The sequence below is a fragment of the Passer domesticus genome, unplaced genomic scaffold, assembly GCF_036417665.1.
Source record: "Passer domesticus isolate bPasDom1 unplaced genomic scaffold, bPasDom1.hap1 HAP1_SCAFFOLD_37, whole genome shotgun sequence".
In the NCBI taxonomy this organism is placed as follows: domain Eukaryota; kingdom Metazoa; phylum Chordata; class Aves; order Passeriformes; family Passeridae; genus Passer; species Passer domesticus.
In genome coordinates this window covers 749,290-764,691 of record NW_026990149.1, presented here as the reverse complement: position 1 = coordinate 764,691, position 15,402 = coordinate 749,290, and the positions used below count along the sequence as shown (strand labels likewise).

Sequence of the window (15,402 nt, the reverse complement as noted above, 5' to 3'; positions counted from 1 at the left end):
TGCGAGGGCTCCGGGAACGGGGCAGCGAGGGGGTCGCTGCTGCTGGGGGAGGAGGAGGAGGGAGGGAAGGGGAGGGATGAAGGAGGAGGAGGCGGGAGGGTGGGGGGGGGAGATGGAAGAGGAGGGGGAAGGTGGAGAGAGAGCAGCCACAGAAGGAGAAGGAGGTGTGGTTAGGGAGGTGAAGGATTAGGAGGAGGCGGGGGATGGAATAGGAGAGGGGCAGGAAGAGGAAGAGGAGGGACAGAGGCAGATCAAGGCTGAGCAGCAGGAAGCACGCGGTCGAGCCCTCCGTGCATTCGCAGCCCCCACCTGTGGGATCATCGCCCCCATGGCGCAGGTGAGCGGGGAGGGGGAGCTCGGCCCAGATATCCCGGGGGGTGCCTGGGTTGGGATTTTTTTGGGGGGATGTTTGGAGAATGAAGAAGTGCAAGGCTGAGCAGAAAAGGCCCCTTGGGGGGACATCGGGGGGTGGCGGTGGCGGCTGGCGGCAGAGGCAGCCTGGAGGAGCAGAGCCCTGTGTCCCCCAGGAGCCCAAAGTGGGGAGCCCAGAGAGGGGGGAGCGCCGCCATTGGCGGGAGCCTGCAGAGGCTGGAGAGGGGCAGGGGGGACTCCTTGGAGCCCCTGCAGCCCAGAGCAGAGAATGAGGGGAGAAGGGAGCCCAAAAGGCAGCCCGAGAAGGCCCGGCATCCCTGAATGGGCAGAGCAAAGAGGGGGCAGGTTTTGGGATTGCTGGGACTGCCAGCAGGCTGGGGAGGGCAGGCACCGAGGAGAAGGGGGGCCCCAATGCAAGCATGACCCCAGCAGCTGGAACAGAGGGAACTCCCAAAGAGCAGAGGGGAGGGAGCAGGGGTGGGGAACTCCTGGGGAGGGTTTTTCAGCCCTGAATCTTGGTGTTTGGGAGGTTTTCTGCAGCCTAGGTCGCTGGTGACTTGTAGAGATGGACTTGGGCAGAAAGACCTTTAAACTGAAGGTGCCCATCCCTTGTTTTCCCCACATCAGGATTTCCCATTCTCACTTCTTGTGAGGCAGTGAGAGAGAGGAAGATGTCCCTGGACATGGAGTCAGGTGAGGAGGAAGTCAGTGCCCCTTTGCCTCTCTCTCCTGCTCCACCTCCCAGCCCAGCACAGCAGAACCTCGTGGCAGAGGCCATTTTGAGCGGCTCCAAGGCGCAGGAACCCAACGGGGAGGAAAAGCCCTGGAGATGCCACACGAGGAGGGGCTGCAAACGCAGATGGCGGGGATCTGAGGGGGAAAGAGCCAGCCTGGGCCGGGAAGGCGGCCGGAGATGGAGCCAGAGGTCGGAGCTGGTGGTCCATGAGGAGGTTCCTGATGGGGAGAAGGCCCACAAGTGCGAGGAGTGTGGGAAGAGCTTCAGGTGGAACTCCGAACTGATTGTGCACCAGAGGACCCACACTGGGGAACGGCCCTACGAGTGTGATCAGTGCAGGAAGAGGTTTCAGGGCAGCTCCCATCTCCTCGTGCACCAGCGCACGCACACAGAGGAGAGGCCCTTCCGCTGCCCCGACTGCGGGCAGGGCTTCAGGCGAAACCCCCATCTTGTCAGACACCAGCTCATCCACACTGGGGAGAGGCCCCATGAGTGTGAGGAATGTGGGAAGAGCTTCAGGCAGAGCTCCACCCTGGTCCAGCACCAGAGGACCCACACTGGGGAACGGCCCTACGTGTGTGGGGAGTGTGGAAAAAGCTTCAGCCGGCAATCCCACCTGATTGTCCACCAAAAGATCCACTCTGTGGGGAGGCCCTACAAGTGTTCCAAGTGTGGGAAGGGGTTTCAGACCCGCTCCCATCTCCTCCAGCACTATCGGATTCACACAGAGGAGAGGCCCTTCTGCTGCCCCGACTGCAGGAAGGGATTCAGGCACAACTCCACCCTCGTCACCCACCGGCGCATCCACACTGGGGAGAGGCCCTACGAGTGTCCCCAGTGTGGGAAGAGCTTCTCCAGCAGCTCTACATTGACCCGACACCAACGGAGGCACCGGTGAGGGAAGCCCTGCGAGTGCCCCGAGTGCGGGAAGAGCTTTGTGCGCTGCTCCTGCTCCATCCCCCACTGCAGGAGCCACGCTGGGCACAGCCCTGGTGACCCACATTCCCTGTGATCCATGATGGGAACACACCTCCCTGATTCTCCTTCTTCCTTTGGCTTTAATTTTTTTCTGTTCTTCCTCTCTTTGCCCTCCAGAAGGCATGAGGGATGGATCTGTCACCTCAAAACCACTCAAATCCCACTGAAAATAACTGAATTTTAACCCATAAAGGCTCAATCCCTCCTCAAATTGCTTGTTCCCTCCTCAAAAAACTCAGTCCTGGGCCGAACTCACTCAATTCCACAGGCAGCAGGGTGAGATGGGGTTGGAAGGGGATTGGGAACAGTGGGATCCCAATTGGGAGTGGTGGGATGGGGATTGTGTGGGGCTGGCTGGGTGGGATGTATTTGACAGCAAATAAAACTTTCAGAGTTACTGATTTCTGTCCCATTCATTTTCAGTCAGTTCTGTTTGCAGAGTGCCTCCTTCTCAGCTGATTAATTTGCTATAAAAATCCCATTTTTCAAATCATCTAACCCAAACAATCCAAAAACCAATATCCAAATAAAAGCAGTACAATTAAATTTTAAAAAATAATTTGAGAGTACTTAAGGGTGTTATTAAAGTTTAATTGTTTGGTTAAAATGTAGGAGAAATTCTAGTGGTGCTTGGTTTTGTATTTAGTATGTTTGTAATATGAATTGTTTTTCTAAGGTGTGTTAGATTGTATGTTAGTTTTATCTAAAGTATATTAGTTATTGAGTTAAAACTTTCAACAGGTATTTCCTGGTATACAATTTGTTTATTTTTATTTCTGGATAATGGTATACTAATAGTTGTTGTTTTAGGTTGACTCATTATTGGATTATTGTAAGTAGAAGTCAAAGTTATTATATTTCATTTTTATTGTAATTTATTTCATTTTAATGATATGTTGTTGATTTAGAATTTTAATGTAATTTATTGATAGGATTGGAAGGAAATTCAAGGACAGGAACAGTTTTTCTCAGCTGGGAATTGGAATTCCAGACCCTGGGATTGTGTGCAGGACCACACAGACTGCGATCAAACATGGACTGGGGCCATGTGGAATGGGACCATACAGATCAGGATGATACAGACTGGGATAAACTGGGTTGAGATTACATGGACTGGGGTTGCACAGGCTGGCGTTGCACAGCTGGGGTTGCACAGGCTGGGGTTGCACACACCGGGGTTGCACAGGCCGGGGTTGCACACACCGGGGTTGCACACACCGGGGTTGCACACGCTGGGTTTGCACACACCGGGGTTGCACACACCGGGGTTGCACACACCGGGGTTGCACACACCGGGGTTGCACACACCGGGGTTGCACACACTGGGATCAGACGGGCTGGAAAAGCATTGGCTGCCTTTGGCTGCCTTTGGCTCCATCCACGTCTAAAGGCGGCCACATCAAGTTGGCTTCATCCTTCTTGGGGCTCCCCTCCCCCTCTTTCCCCCGCGCTCCCGCCCCTTCCCCATCGTTCCCCCATCCCCAATCCCCTCCCCCGTGTTTGGGTTTGGGGGTTCCAGGCCCTTCCTGCTCCGTTTGGGGGTCCCGACCCCCCTTTGGTTTAATTTGGGGCCCCGTCCCCCTTCTCCCCGCGCCCCCCGCTCCCCCCGCGGCCGGGGGCGCTGCCAGCACCACCAGTGCCACCAGTGCGGCCCCGGCTGCCCCCGCACGCCCCATCCCCATGCCCAGGGTCACCTCCCCCCTCCCCAAATTCCGCTGCCTGGGAGCGCTGGGCGCTGCGGCTCTGCCCGGCAACCGATGAGTCACAGCCGCGCCGGGCGCTGATTGGCTGCACATCGCCGGGCGGGGCCCAAGCGCCGAGCTCCCGCCCGGCAACTGGATCGGCACCAGCGCCGCGCGCTCTGATTGGCCAGCATCTCTTTTGGGCTGGGGGCGGCAGGAGCTGGGCACCCCCAGGAGCCCCTCGGCTTTGGGGCTCTCGATCCCCGCTCGGCCCTCGGGCCGGCCCTGGGGCCACCCCAACACCCCCGCCATGGGCAGGGTCCCGCAGCCCTTCGGAACCGCCAGCAATGGGCTGCGAGCGGCAGCAGCCGCCCCGAAAAGGGATTGAAGGGGCCGGGCCGGCGATGGGGGAGGCTCTGGCCATGGCTCCGCTCCGGCCTGCGCCGGGCTGCCATTGAGGGAGGCTCCGTTCAGCGCCTGCCGAGGGGCTGGCACTGCGGCAGGGGCTGGCACTGCGGAGGGGCCGCGGTTGTGGCCATGGGGCCGGGCCGGGACTGCGGCGGGGTCTCTCCCTGACACTGGGCTCCGCCACTGCCTCAGGGTCTCTCCCCTTCCCGGTCCCGATCCCATTCCTGTTCCCCATCCCGATCCCGCCGCTGTTTCCAGGGAATGGCTACAATCTCAACCCCGACCCCAGCGCCGGGGATTCAAACATTGGGGTCAAACACCCCAAATCCTGGGGTCAACTCCCCACAATCCCAAATCCTGGGGGTTCAAACACTGGGGGGTCAAAAACCCCCAAACCCATACTCGGGGATCTCAACCTGCCCCCATGCCCGAACCCCAAATTTTAGGATCAAACTCCCCAAATCCCAGATCCAGGTGTGTCAAAAACCCCCAACCCGCAAAGTGTGGGGTTAAAACCACCAATCCCCAAACTTTGGGGTCAAAGCCCCCCCGATCCCAAACACTGCAGTGTCAAATCCCCCTGATCCCTGATTCAACTTTGGAGTTAAATCCCCCATAATCATGGGGTAAATCCGCCCAGTTCCCAAAAGCTGGGGTTAAATGCCCCTGACCCCAGATCCTGGGGTTTGAATTGGGTGAGGAAAAGGACATTTGGGGTAGGATTGTGGTGAAGAAAGAGGATTTAGGATGGAAAAAAGAATTTGGGACAAACAAAGAAGGATTTGGAATGGAAAATGGGATTTGGGGTGGGGAACTGTGGTGGGAAAGGGAAATTTTGGGATTGGAAAAGGGACTTGAGAACACAGAAAGTATTTGAGGTTGAAAAAAGAGGATTTGGGGTCAAAAAAAGAGATTTGGGATGAAAAGAGCTTTTGTGGTTGAAAAAAAGGAAGACTTGGGCCAAAAAAGGGATGACTTGGGATAAAAGAAGGAGGATTAAGGATAAAAGAGGAGGATTTGGGGTGAGCTGACTTCCCTGGGGGAGCAGGGTGGGGGGTTTGGGGAAGCTCAGGACCGTTTTTGGGGCAGTTTTATTTTGGGGTATTTCTATGGCATTTGGGAGCAGTTTTATAGCGTTTAGGGTGTTTTGGGGTTTCTATAGGATTTTTGGGTGTTTCAATGGGATCCAGGGGTGTTTAGGTGGGGTTTGGGGTGCTGTGGGTCACCTTTTGGCGCAGGAGATCTTCCTGGCGCTGCTCTGGGTGATGCTGCAGCCCTGCAGGGCCTCGCGGGCGGCGCCCGCCTGCACCTCGGTGTCCAACTGCAGCCAGGCGATGTCGCGGCGCCCGGGCACCAGCGCAGCTCCTGGAACCGGGACCCTGGGATGGGCACGGGGCCAGGAGAGCCCCAGACACCGGGAACGTTCCTGAGAAACCCGGGAACGTTCCCTGAGAAACCCAGGAATGTTCCCTGAGAAACCCTGGAATGTTCCCCAGAAACCTGGGAATGTTCCCCAGAAACCCGGGAATGTTCCCTGAGAAACCCGGGAATGATCCCCAAAAAATCCGTGAGTGTTCCCCCCCAAATGGAGAAATGTTCCCCAAAAAATCCAGAATTTCCTTCCCCTGCCAAATCCTGCTATTTTCCCCCAAAACCCCAGAAATTCAACCCCAAAATCCCATAAATTCCCCCCAAAACCCCAGACATTCCCCCCCGGAATCCCGATCCTTTTCCAAAACAATCCAGCCCCAAGCCCCCCTCACCCCTCTCACCCCCAAGCCCCAAAATCCCCCAACGCCCAGAGCCCACCCGGGATCCCCGGAATCCCCGGGATGCCGGGATTGCCCCGGGTCTCACTGGGTGCAGAGCATGGAGAGCATCAGCTCCTTGGGCTCGTCAGGGAGCTGGGGCAGGAACAGGATGTGCTTCGGGGCTTTTCCCACAGCTGGGGAAACGGGATAAAACCCCAAAATCGGCAACAAATCTGCCCCAAACCTGCCCCAGTCAGGCCCAAAATCTGCCGAAAGTCACTCTGGATACACACCAAAAATTCTGCCCAAAATCCCGAGAAAAACCACAAAAAATCCCACCAAAAAAAACCCCGAAAAGAAAAGAAAAGAAAAGAAAAGAAAAGAAAAGAAAAGAAAAGAAAAGAAAAGAAAAGAAAAGAAAAGACAAACAAACAAAAAAAAACCAAAAAAAAAACCAAACAAAAAAACCCACAAAAATCTCACCAAAATCCTAAAAATCACAAAATTCCCCCCAAAATCCCAGCAAAATCCTTAGAAAAACAACAAAAATCCCACCAAAATGCAAAAAAAAAAAAAAAAAGAAAAATCTGTGCAAAATCTGCCCAAAATCCCACAACAATCTCCTTTAAAAAATCCCCCTAAAATTCCACAAATTCCCCCCAAATCCCCACAAAAATTCCACAAAGAATCCTAAAAAGCCCACAAAATCCATCCCAAAGCCCAGCTAAATCCCCACAAAAATTCCACAAAAATTGTCCCAAAATCCATCGTAGAATCCTTGCAAAATCCCACAGAATTCACCCAAAAAATCCATCCCAAAGTCCCCACAAAAATCCCTCAAAATCCCACCAAAAATCCCTCCCAATACCCCAAAAAATTCATGCAAAAATCTTCACAAAATTCACCCCAAATCCCACAGAAATCCCTGAAAATCCCAACAAAAATCACCCTGAAATGATCACCCCAAAATCCCACAGAAAAATCCCTCAAAAAGTCCCACTAAATCCCCATGAAATCTCACAGAATCCACACTTAAAAATCTGCACAAAAATGCCCCCCAAAATCCCCAAATCCACACAAAAAATCCTTCATAATCACCAAAAATATCCCACCAAAATTTCCCCAAACCCACAAAATTTCCCCAAATCCACTCAAGAAATCCACACCAAGATCCCACCAAACCCCTCTCAAATCCCCCCAAAAATGCCCCCAAATCCCTTCAAATCCCACCAAAAGTCTGAGGAAATCCACCCAAAAATCCCCGCAGGAACTTCCCTCAGAATCCCCGCAGAGCCCAACAGAATCTCCCCCAGCCCCCCCAGCAATCCCCCGGGACCCCTCAAAGTGCCCCAGCCCCAGCAGAGCCTCCCTGCCCTGCGCTGCCCCTGCGCTCCGGCCCCGCTCCCTTTGGGGCCGGGGCCTCTCCCCCCTTGGCTCCGCGCTTGTCCCGCTCCCGCTCCCGCTCCACCAACGTTCCCTTCCCCTCGGCCGCGCTGGCCGAGCCCGGCCGGGCGTGCTGGATCCGCTGGGACGGCACATTCCCGCCCGGGGCATCGGGGCCATGCCGGGCCCTTGGGGCATCTCCAGCAGGGACTGCGGGCACTGCCCAGAGGCATTTGGGGCTTTGCCAGGGCTCTGCGGGGCTGCCCGGGGACCTGGGGAGGCTCCAGAGGGATCTGGGGAGGCTCCAGGGGACTGGGGGGTGGGTCCAGGGGATTTGGGGATGGTTCAGGGGGTTTTGGGGGTGTTCCCCATGATTTGGGGGGATCTGGGAGAGGTTCCAGAGGGGATTTGGGGCTTTCTGAGGGGTTTGGGGGAATTCAGAGGGGATCTGGGCAGGATTTGGGGCTTTCTGAGGGATTTGGGGAGGTTCCAGACAGGATTTGAGGCAGTCCCAAGAGCAATCAGGGACGTTTTGGAGGGATTTTGGCAAGTCCTAGAAGGAATTTGAGGAATTTCAGAAGGATTTTGGGGGAATTCAGAGGAACTTAGATGGTTCCAACAGGGATTTGGGGTCATTCCCAGGGGATTGGGGGTGGATTTCTGGAAGAAATTTCCACTTCTTCCCCAGATTTCAGGCTTTTGCCCAAAATTTCATGTTTCCCCAGAATCTGTGGATTTTTCCCTGGGTTTGGGTCTCACTGTAGAGTAGAAGGGGAAGGTTTGGGAGATTCAGGGTGAATTCTGGGGGGTTCCTGGCTGGATTTGGGTGTTTTCCAAGGATTGTAGGGATTTTTTCCCCCAGAATTTCAGGACGTCTTCTTGGTCTGTCTGACTATGGGCTTGTTGTAGAAGGGGAAGTTTTGGTGGATTTGGGGTGAATTCAGGTGGTTTCTGGTTCGATATGGGGACATTTGAAGCTGCATTTTGCAGGGGTTTTTTTTTTCCCAGGAATTCAGTTTTTCCCCCCGAAAATTTGGGGATTTTTCCCATAATTTCAGTTTTTTGCCCCAGAACTTCTGTCTCATATGGGGCTTTTCATAAAAGGGGAAGCTTTGGGGGGTTCCTGGCTGGATTTTCAGGGTGTTCCCAACTAGATTTCAGGGATTCCTGAGGGGATTTTGGGGGAATTCTAGGTTGGTTTTTTTTCCCCTCAGGATTTTGGTTTTTTTCCCCAGAATTCCAGGATTCCCCTCTGAATTTCTGTCTCACCATGGGCTTGTTGTAGCAGGGGAAGCTTTGGGGTGTTCAGGGTGAGTTTGGAGGGATTTCAAGTTGGGTTTTGGGGATATCTGAGGGCAGATTTGGGCGGTTTTCCCCCAGAATTCCCGTTCTTTCCCAAGATGCCAGAACTGCCCCAGTCTCTGTCTCCCGTGGGTTGCCGTGGAAGGGGAAGCCCTGCAGGGAGCGCGGGGCGTTGGTGCCGCTGCTCATCTCCTCGGAGGGGACGAAGGCCTGGCCCCGCAGGTGGAGACTGCGCCGCACCAAAATGTCCAAAATCTGCCCAAAGGGCCAGAAAATGGCGCCCAGGGACTGCTCCAGCTCTGGGGACAGAGGAAACACAGTGACACTGGGGACAGCCACACCAAAATGTCCAAACTCCACCCAGACTGGGAGAACACGGCCCAGAGGGACTGCTCCAGCTCTGGGGACACCGTGAGAATGGGGACAGCGACAGGGACAGCGGGGACAGGAACTGCTTCAGCTCTGGCAGCAACGGGGACAGGTGACAACGGGCACAGGGACAGCTCCAGCTCTGGGGACACACAGGGACAGAGCGAGGGGACAGACACTGCTCCAGCCCTGGGGACACAGGGACAGGTGACAACACAGACAGACACTGCTGCAGGTCTGGGGACAGGGACAGGTGACAACACAGACAGACACTGCTCCAGCTCTGGAGACAGGGACAGGTGACAACACAGACAGACACTGCTCCAGCTCTGGGGACAGGGACAGGTGACAACACAGACAGACACTGCTCAGCTCTGGGGACACAGGGACAGCTGGCACAGGGACAGGTGACAATGGGGACAGAGAGCGCTGCAGCTCTGGGGATACACAGGGCACAGCCTGAGCCCCTGGGGACACCCAGGGACACTCTCAGCCCCCCCAGCGTCCTTCTGGCTCTTCTCCTCCAGGCTGTTGGTGCAGATGCTGTGGTCGGGCCGGGGGTCCTGCCCCGCCATGGCCGGGACCCCTCTGTGGGGACAGGGGGGCTTCAGGGGGCGCCGGGGGGGCTGCGACCCCTTCACCCCCTGGCACCCCCCTTCAGGTGCCGCCAGAGCCCAAATCACCCCAGACCCACCTAAACCCCCCCAATTACCCTCAGACCCCCCAGTTCCCCACAAAATTGACCCCAGACTCACCTGAAACCCCCCAAATCCGATCAGACTGCCCCAAATCCCCCTCAGACCCCTCAATCCCCCCCAGAACCTGGGAAATCCCCTCAGACTCCCCCAAATTCTCTCCAGATCCCCTCAGAACCCCCCAGTTCCTCTCACAATCCCCAGAATCCCCTCAGACCCCTGCAATTCCCCTCAGATCCCCCTAAACCCACCTGAGAACGCTCCAGACCCTCTCAAGCCCCCCCAAAGCTCCCTAAAGCCCCCTCAGACCCACCAAAGCCCCCTCAGACCCCCTCACGCCCCCCAAACCCACCGCACACCCCCTATTTCCCGTCAATCTCCCCAAAATCCCCAATTTCTCCTCAGACCGCCCCAAACCCCCCCAGTTTCCCCCGGCCCCCCCTCAGCTCCCTCCTGCCCCGCCCTCCCCTCACCATCTCCCGCCTCCGCCGCGCGCGCCGGCTCCCCAGCCAATAGCGGCGCGCCCCGCCCCGAACCAGCCAATGAGGGCGCGGCTCCCCTCAGCGCCGCCCGCCTCCCCGCGCCGCGGCAGCCAATGAGCAGCGAGCCCCTCCGGGCCGGGGCCGGGCCGGGGCCGGGCGGGTCCCGCGGGCGGCGCGGGGAGCGCGGGGGATCCGCGGCACGAACAAACTCCGCGCTTCGGGAAAGCTGCACCGCCGCTGGGTTTGTGACAGCGCCGCCGGGAGCCGCTCCCTGGGAGTGACACGCGTGCCTCCGGCAACCCCAGAGCCCTTTCTGTCTCCCTCTCGAATGCACGTGTGTGCAATGGCACCGCGGGTTCGTACATATTCATTCCACGGATTTCGCCTGACGTTTGCTGCTCGTGTTTTTTATTAGCAGGGGTTCCTGGGTTGTTCTGCTCTGTTTTCCCGCAGCAGCCTCTCCGCTGTTGCAGAGTTCAGCCCCGTATCTCTGTCCCTGGCTGCAGCAGTTTCTCCGAGCAAAGGCTCGGTACGAGAGCGGCGCTCGGAGCACACAGCTGTGTGTGCGGGCTGCAGCCTGCACCCCGAGATGTGCATTGCCCCTGCACCGAAATGGATTCCTGCTCTGCAACATCTACACTCTGTCCCACCGCCCCAACTCCTTCCCTGCCCACCCAAATCCCCTTTTCCCACCCAGAATCTTTCCCTATCCTGAATCCCCCAATTCCCACCCCAGCCCCCCTTTTCTTCCCAGCATTGTACCCAGGGTCTCTCTGCAGACATTGCATCTGGAGCTGCCCCAAATAAACCCCAAATAACCCCAAACAAACCCCACTGTGCCTCGGGACTGGAGTGGGTTTGGGGGAGGTAGGAGTTGGGGGCGTCATAACTCCAAACGATGGGCACTGGGGCAGGTTTGATCCTAAAATTTGGAGTTTGGGACGGTTTGACACTCCAGGGTTTGGGATTTGGGGGGACTGACCCAGGATTCAGGATCAGGGTGTCTGACCCCCAGACTTTGGGATCAGGGCAGTTGGACACAAAGGATATTTCAAACCCCAGGATTTGGGGTCAGGGGGATTTAACCCCAGCGTTTGGGAACTGGGGAGTGTTTGACAGCCCAGGATCTGGGAACGATGGGGAAGGGGCGGGAGCGCGGGGGAAAGAGGGGGAGGGGAGCCCCAAACAGGATGAAGCCAACTTGATGTGGCCGCCTTTAGACGTGGATGGAGCCAAAGGCAGCCAAAGGCAGCCAATGCTTTTCCAGCCCGTCTGATCCCAGTGTGTGCAACCCCGGTGTGTGCAACCCCGGTGTGTGCAACCCCAGTCTGTGCAACCCCAGCCTGTGCAACCCCGGCGTGTGCAACCCCGGTGTGTGCAACCCCAGCCTGTGCAACCCCGGTGTGTGCAACCCCAGCCTGTGCAACCCCAGCGTGTGCAACCCCAGTCTGTGCCATCCCAGTCCATGTAATCTCAACCCAGTTTATCCCAGTCTGTATCATCCTGATCTGTATGGTCCCATTCCATACGGTCCCAGCCCATGTTTGATCCCAGTCCATGTTTGATCCCACTCTGTCTAGTCCTGCACACATTCCCAGGGTCTGGAATTCCATTTCCCAGTCAGGAAAAGATTTTCTTATCCTCGAACTTCTTTCCTAACCTCTCAGCAAACTAAAATAAAATTATAAATCAAGAAATCATAATAAAAATGAAATATAATATTTTTGACTCTTACTTAAAATACTCCAAGAATGAGTTAACCTAAAACTAAACAGCAATTAGTATACCCGAAATATAAATAAACAAATTATACACCAGGAAATACCTGTTGAAAGTTTTAACTCAATAACTAATATACTCGAGATAAAACTAATATACAATCTAACACATCTTAGTAAAACAATTCATATTACAAACATACTAAACACAAAACCAAGCACCACTAGAATTTCTCACACATTTTAACCAAACAATTAAACTTTAATAACACCCTAAAGTACTCTAAAACAATTCCAATTACTTTTTAAAATTTAATTGTGGGTGAGTGGTTTTATTTGGACATTGGGTTTTGGATTCTTTGGGTTACATGATTTAAAAAATTGGATTTTTATAGCAAATTTAATCAGCTGAGAAGGCAGCACTCTGCAAACAGAACTGACTGAAAATGAATGGGACAGAAATCAGTAACTCTGAAAGTTTTATTTGCTGTCAAACACATCCCACCTAGCCAGCCCCACACAATCCCCATCCCACCGCTCCCAACTGGGATCCCACTGCTCCCAATCCCCTTCCAACCCCATCTCACCCTGCTGGCTGTGGAATGGAGTGAGTTTGGCCTGGGACTGAGTTTTTTTGAAGAGGGAACAAGCAATTTGAGGAGGGATTGAGCCTTTATGCGTTAAAATTCAGTTGTTTTCAGTGGGATTTGAGTGGTTTTGAGGCGACAGATCCATCCCTCTTGGCTTTTGGAGGGCAAAGAGAGGAAGAACAGAAAAAAATTAAGGCCAAACCAAAAGGAGAAGCAGGCAGGTGTGTTCCCAGCATGGATCACAGGGAATGTGGGTCACCAGGGCTGTGCCCAGCGTGGCTCCTGCAGTGGGGGATGGAGCTGGAGCAGCGCACAAAGCTCTTCCCGCACTCGGGGCACTCGCAGGGCTTCCCTCACCGGTGCCTCCGTTGGTGTTTGGTCAAGGTAGAGCGCTGAGAGAAGCTCTTCCCACACTGGGGACACTCGTAGGGCCTCTCCCCAGTGTGGATGCGCCGGTGGGTGACGAGGGTGAAGTTGTGCCTGAATCCCTTCCCGCAGTCGGGGCAGCAGAAGGGCCTCTCCTCTGTGTGACTCTGATAGTGCTGGAAAAGATGGGAGCGGATCCGAAACCCCTTCTCACACTCGGAACACTCGTAGGGCCTCTCCCCAGAGTGGATCTTTTGGTGGACAATCAGGCTGGAACGGTGGCTGAAGCTCTTCCCACACTCCCCACACTCATGGGGCCGTTCCCCAGTGTGGATCCTCTGGTGCCGGATCAGGTGGGAGCTGTGCCTGAAGCTCTTCCCACATTCCTCACACTCGTGGGGCCTCTCCCCAGTGTGGATGAGCTGGTGTCTGACAAGATGGGGGTTTCGCCTGAAGCCCTGCCCGCAGTCGGGGCAGCGGAAGGGCCTCTCCTCTGTGTGCGTGCGCTGGTGCACGAGGAGATGGGAGCTGCCCTGAAACCTCTTCCTGCACTGATCACACTCGTAGGGCCGTTCCCCAGTGTGGGTCCTCTGGTGCACAATCAGTTCGGAGTTCCACCTGAAGCTCTTCCCACACTCCTCGCACTTGTGGGCCTTCTCCCCATCAGGAACCTCCTCATGGACCACCAGCTGCGAGCTCTGGCTCCATATCCGGCCGCCTTCCCGGCCCAGGCTGGCTCTTTCCCCCTCAGATCCCCGCCATCTGCGTTTGCAGCCCCTCCTCGTGCGGCATCTCCGGGGCTTTTCCTCCCCGTTGGGTTCCTGCGCCGTGGAGCCGTTCAAAACGGCCTCTGCCACGAGGTTCTGCTGTGCTGGGCTGGGAGATGGAGCAGGAGAGAGAGGCAAAGGGGCACTGACTTCCTCCTCACCTGCCTCAGTGTCCAGGGACATCTTCCTCTTCCTCACAGCCTCACAAGAAGTGGCAATGGGAAATCCTGGTTTGGGGAAAACAAGGGATGAGCACATTGAGTTTGAAGGTCCCTCTGCCCAAGTCCATCTCTACAAGTCACCTACCATTGGGGCTCCAGAAAAACCTCCCAAGCACCAAGATTCAGCCCTGAAAAAGCCTCCCAGGAATTCTCCGTCCCTCCTCCCTCCCCTCTGCTGTTCAGGGTTCCCCTGTCCCAGCTGCTGGGGTCATGCTTGCATTGGGGGTCCCCCTTCTCCTCGGTGCCCGCCCTCCCCAGCCTGCTGGCAGTCCCAGCAATCCCAAAAGCTGCCCCCTCTTCACTCCCCATTCAGGGATGCCGGGGCTTTTCGGGCTCCCTTCTCCCCTCATGCTCTGCTCTGGGCTGCAGGGGCTCCAAGGAGTCCCCCCTGCCCCTCTCCAGCCTCTGCAGGCTCCCGCCCATGGCGGCGCTCCCCCCTCTCTGGGCTCCCCACTTTGGGCTCCTGGGGGACACAGGGCTCTGCTCCTCCAGGCTGCCTCTGCTGCCAGCCGCCACCGTCACCCCCCGATGTCCCCACAAGGGGCCTTTTCCGCTCAGCCTTGCACTTCTTCATTCTCCAAACATCCCCCCAAAAAACCCAACTGGGAGCAACTGGGAGTGACTGGGAACATGCTGGTGGTCAGTGGAAACAACTGGGCTTCTACTGGGATCAACTGGGATCACGCTGGAGGTGACTGGGATCATCCTGGCAGTGAGTGCCACTGCACTGAGGCTGACTGGGAGTGCTTGGCAGCAAATGGGATCATACTGGGGAATAATGGGAGGGACTGGGAACATGCTGGAGGGAACTGGCATACACTGGGAGATTCTGGGAGTGACTGGAACCAAAGGGAGGGTGAAAGAGAGCCACTGGAACCATGTGGAGCACAACTGGTTCATACTGGCAGGGACTGGGAGCACACTGGGCTCATCTCTGGATCACACTGGGAGGGACTGGACTAATACTGGGAGAATCTGAGAGCGACTGGGAACACACCCTGCACATCATCCCCCATACTGGGCCTGACTGGGAGCAACGGGGAGTATGCTGGGAGCAAATGGCATCATACTGGGACTGACTGGGTTGATCCAGGAAGCAACTGGAACCATGCTGGAGGCAGCTGGGACCATACTGGGAGAGACTGGGAGCAACTGGGATTATACTGGGACCACACTGGGAGGGCTGGCATGTGACTGGGATCCAACTGGAGCTTACTGGGATCATATTGGGGTTGAAAGGGAGTGACTGGGATCACACTTTGGCCTACTGGGAGCACCTGAGAGAAACTGGGATCATGCTGCAAGCAAACTGGAGGAACTGGGCAGGACTGGATGCATGCTGGAGGCAGCTGGGATATTCTGGGCATGACTGGGGGATCACACTGGGAGAACTGACACCTTCCTGGGGCCCCTGGCAGCGCCTGGGAATGACTACAGACATGCTGGGGGCAACTGGGATATACTGGGAGTGTCTGTGACCATCCTGGGGGGACTGGAGCCACGCTGGGAACAACTGGGACCATGATGGGGAGACCTGGGACCACACTGGGGGCAACTGGGAGTGAGTGGGACCGTGCTGGGA

The 15,402-nt window shown here is 56.0% G+C and overlaps 1 long non-coding RNA gene and 1 pseudogene across 1 annotated transcript; one reads left to right on the top strand and one right to left on the bottom strand.

The window, feature by feature from the left end:
- Positions 1-241: 241 nt before the first annotated feature.
- LOC135292552 (uncharacterized) lies at positions 242-3,234 on the top strand. The gene is made up of 3 exons (XR_010354790.1): positions 242-337; positions 1,000-1,065; positions 3,019-3,234. It is a non-coding gene; the product is annotated as an uncharacterized LOC135292552 (long non-coding RNA).
- Positions 3,235-11,855: 8,621 nt separating this feature from the next.
- LOC135292507 (zinc finger protein 239-like) lies at positions 11,856-13,782 on the bottom strand (annotated as a pseudogene).
- Between the last annotated feature and the right edge of the window lie 1,620 nt (positions 13,783-15,402).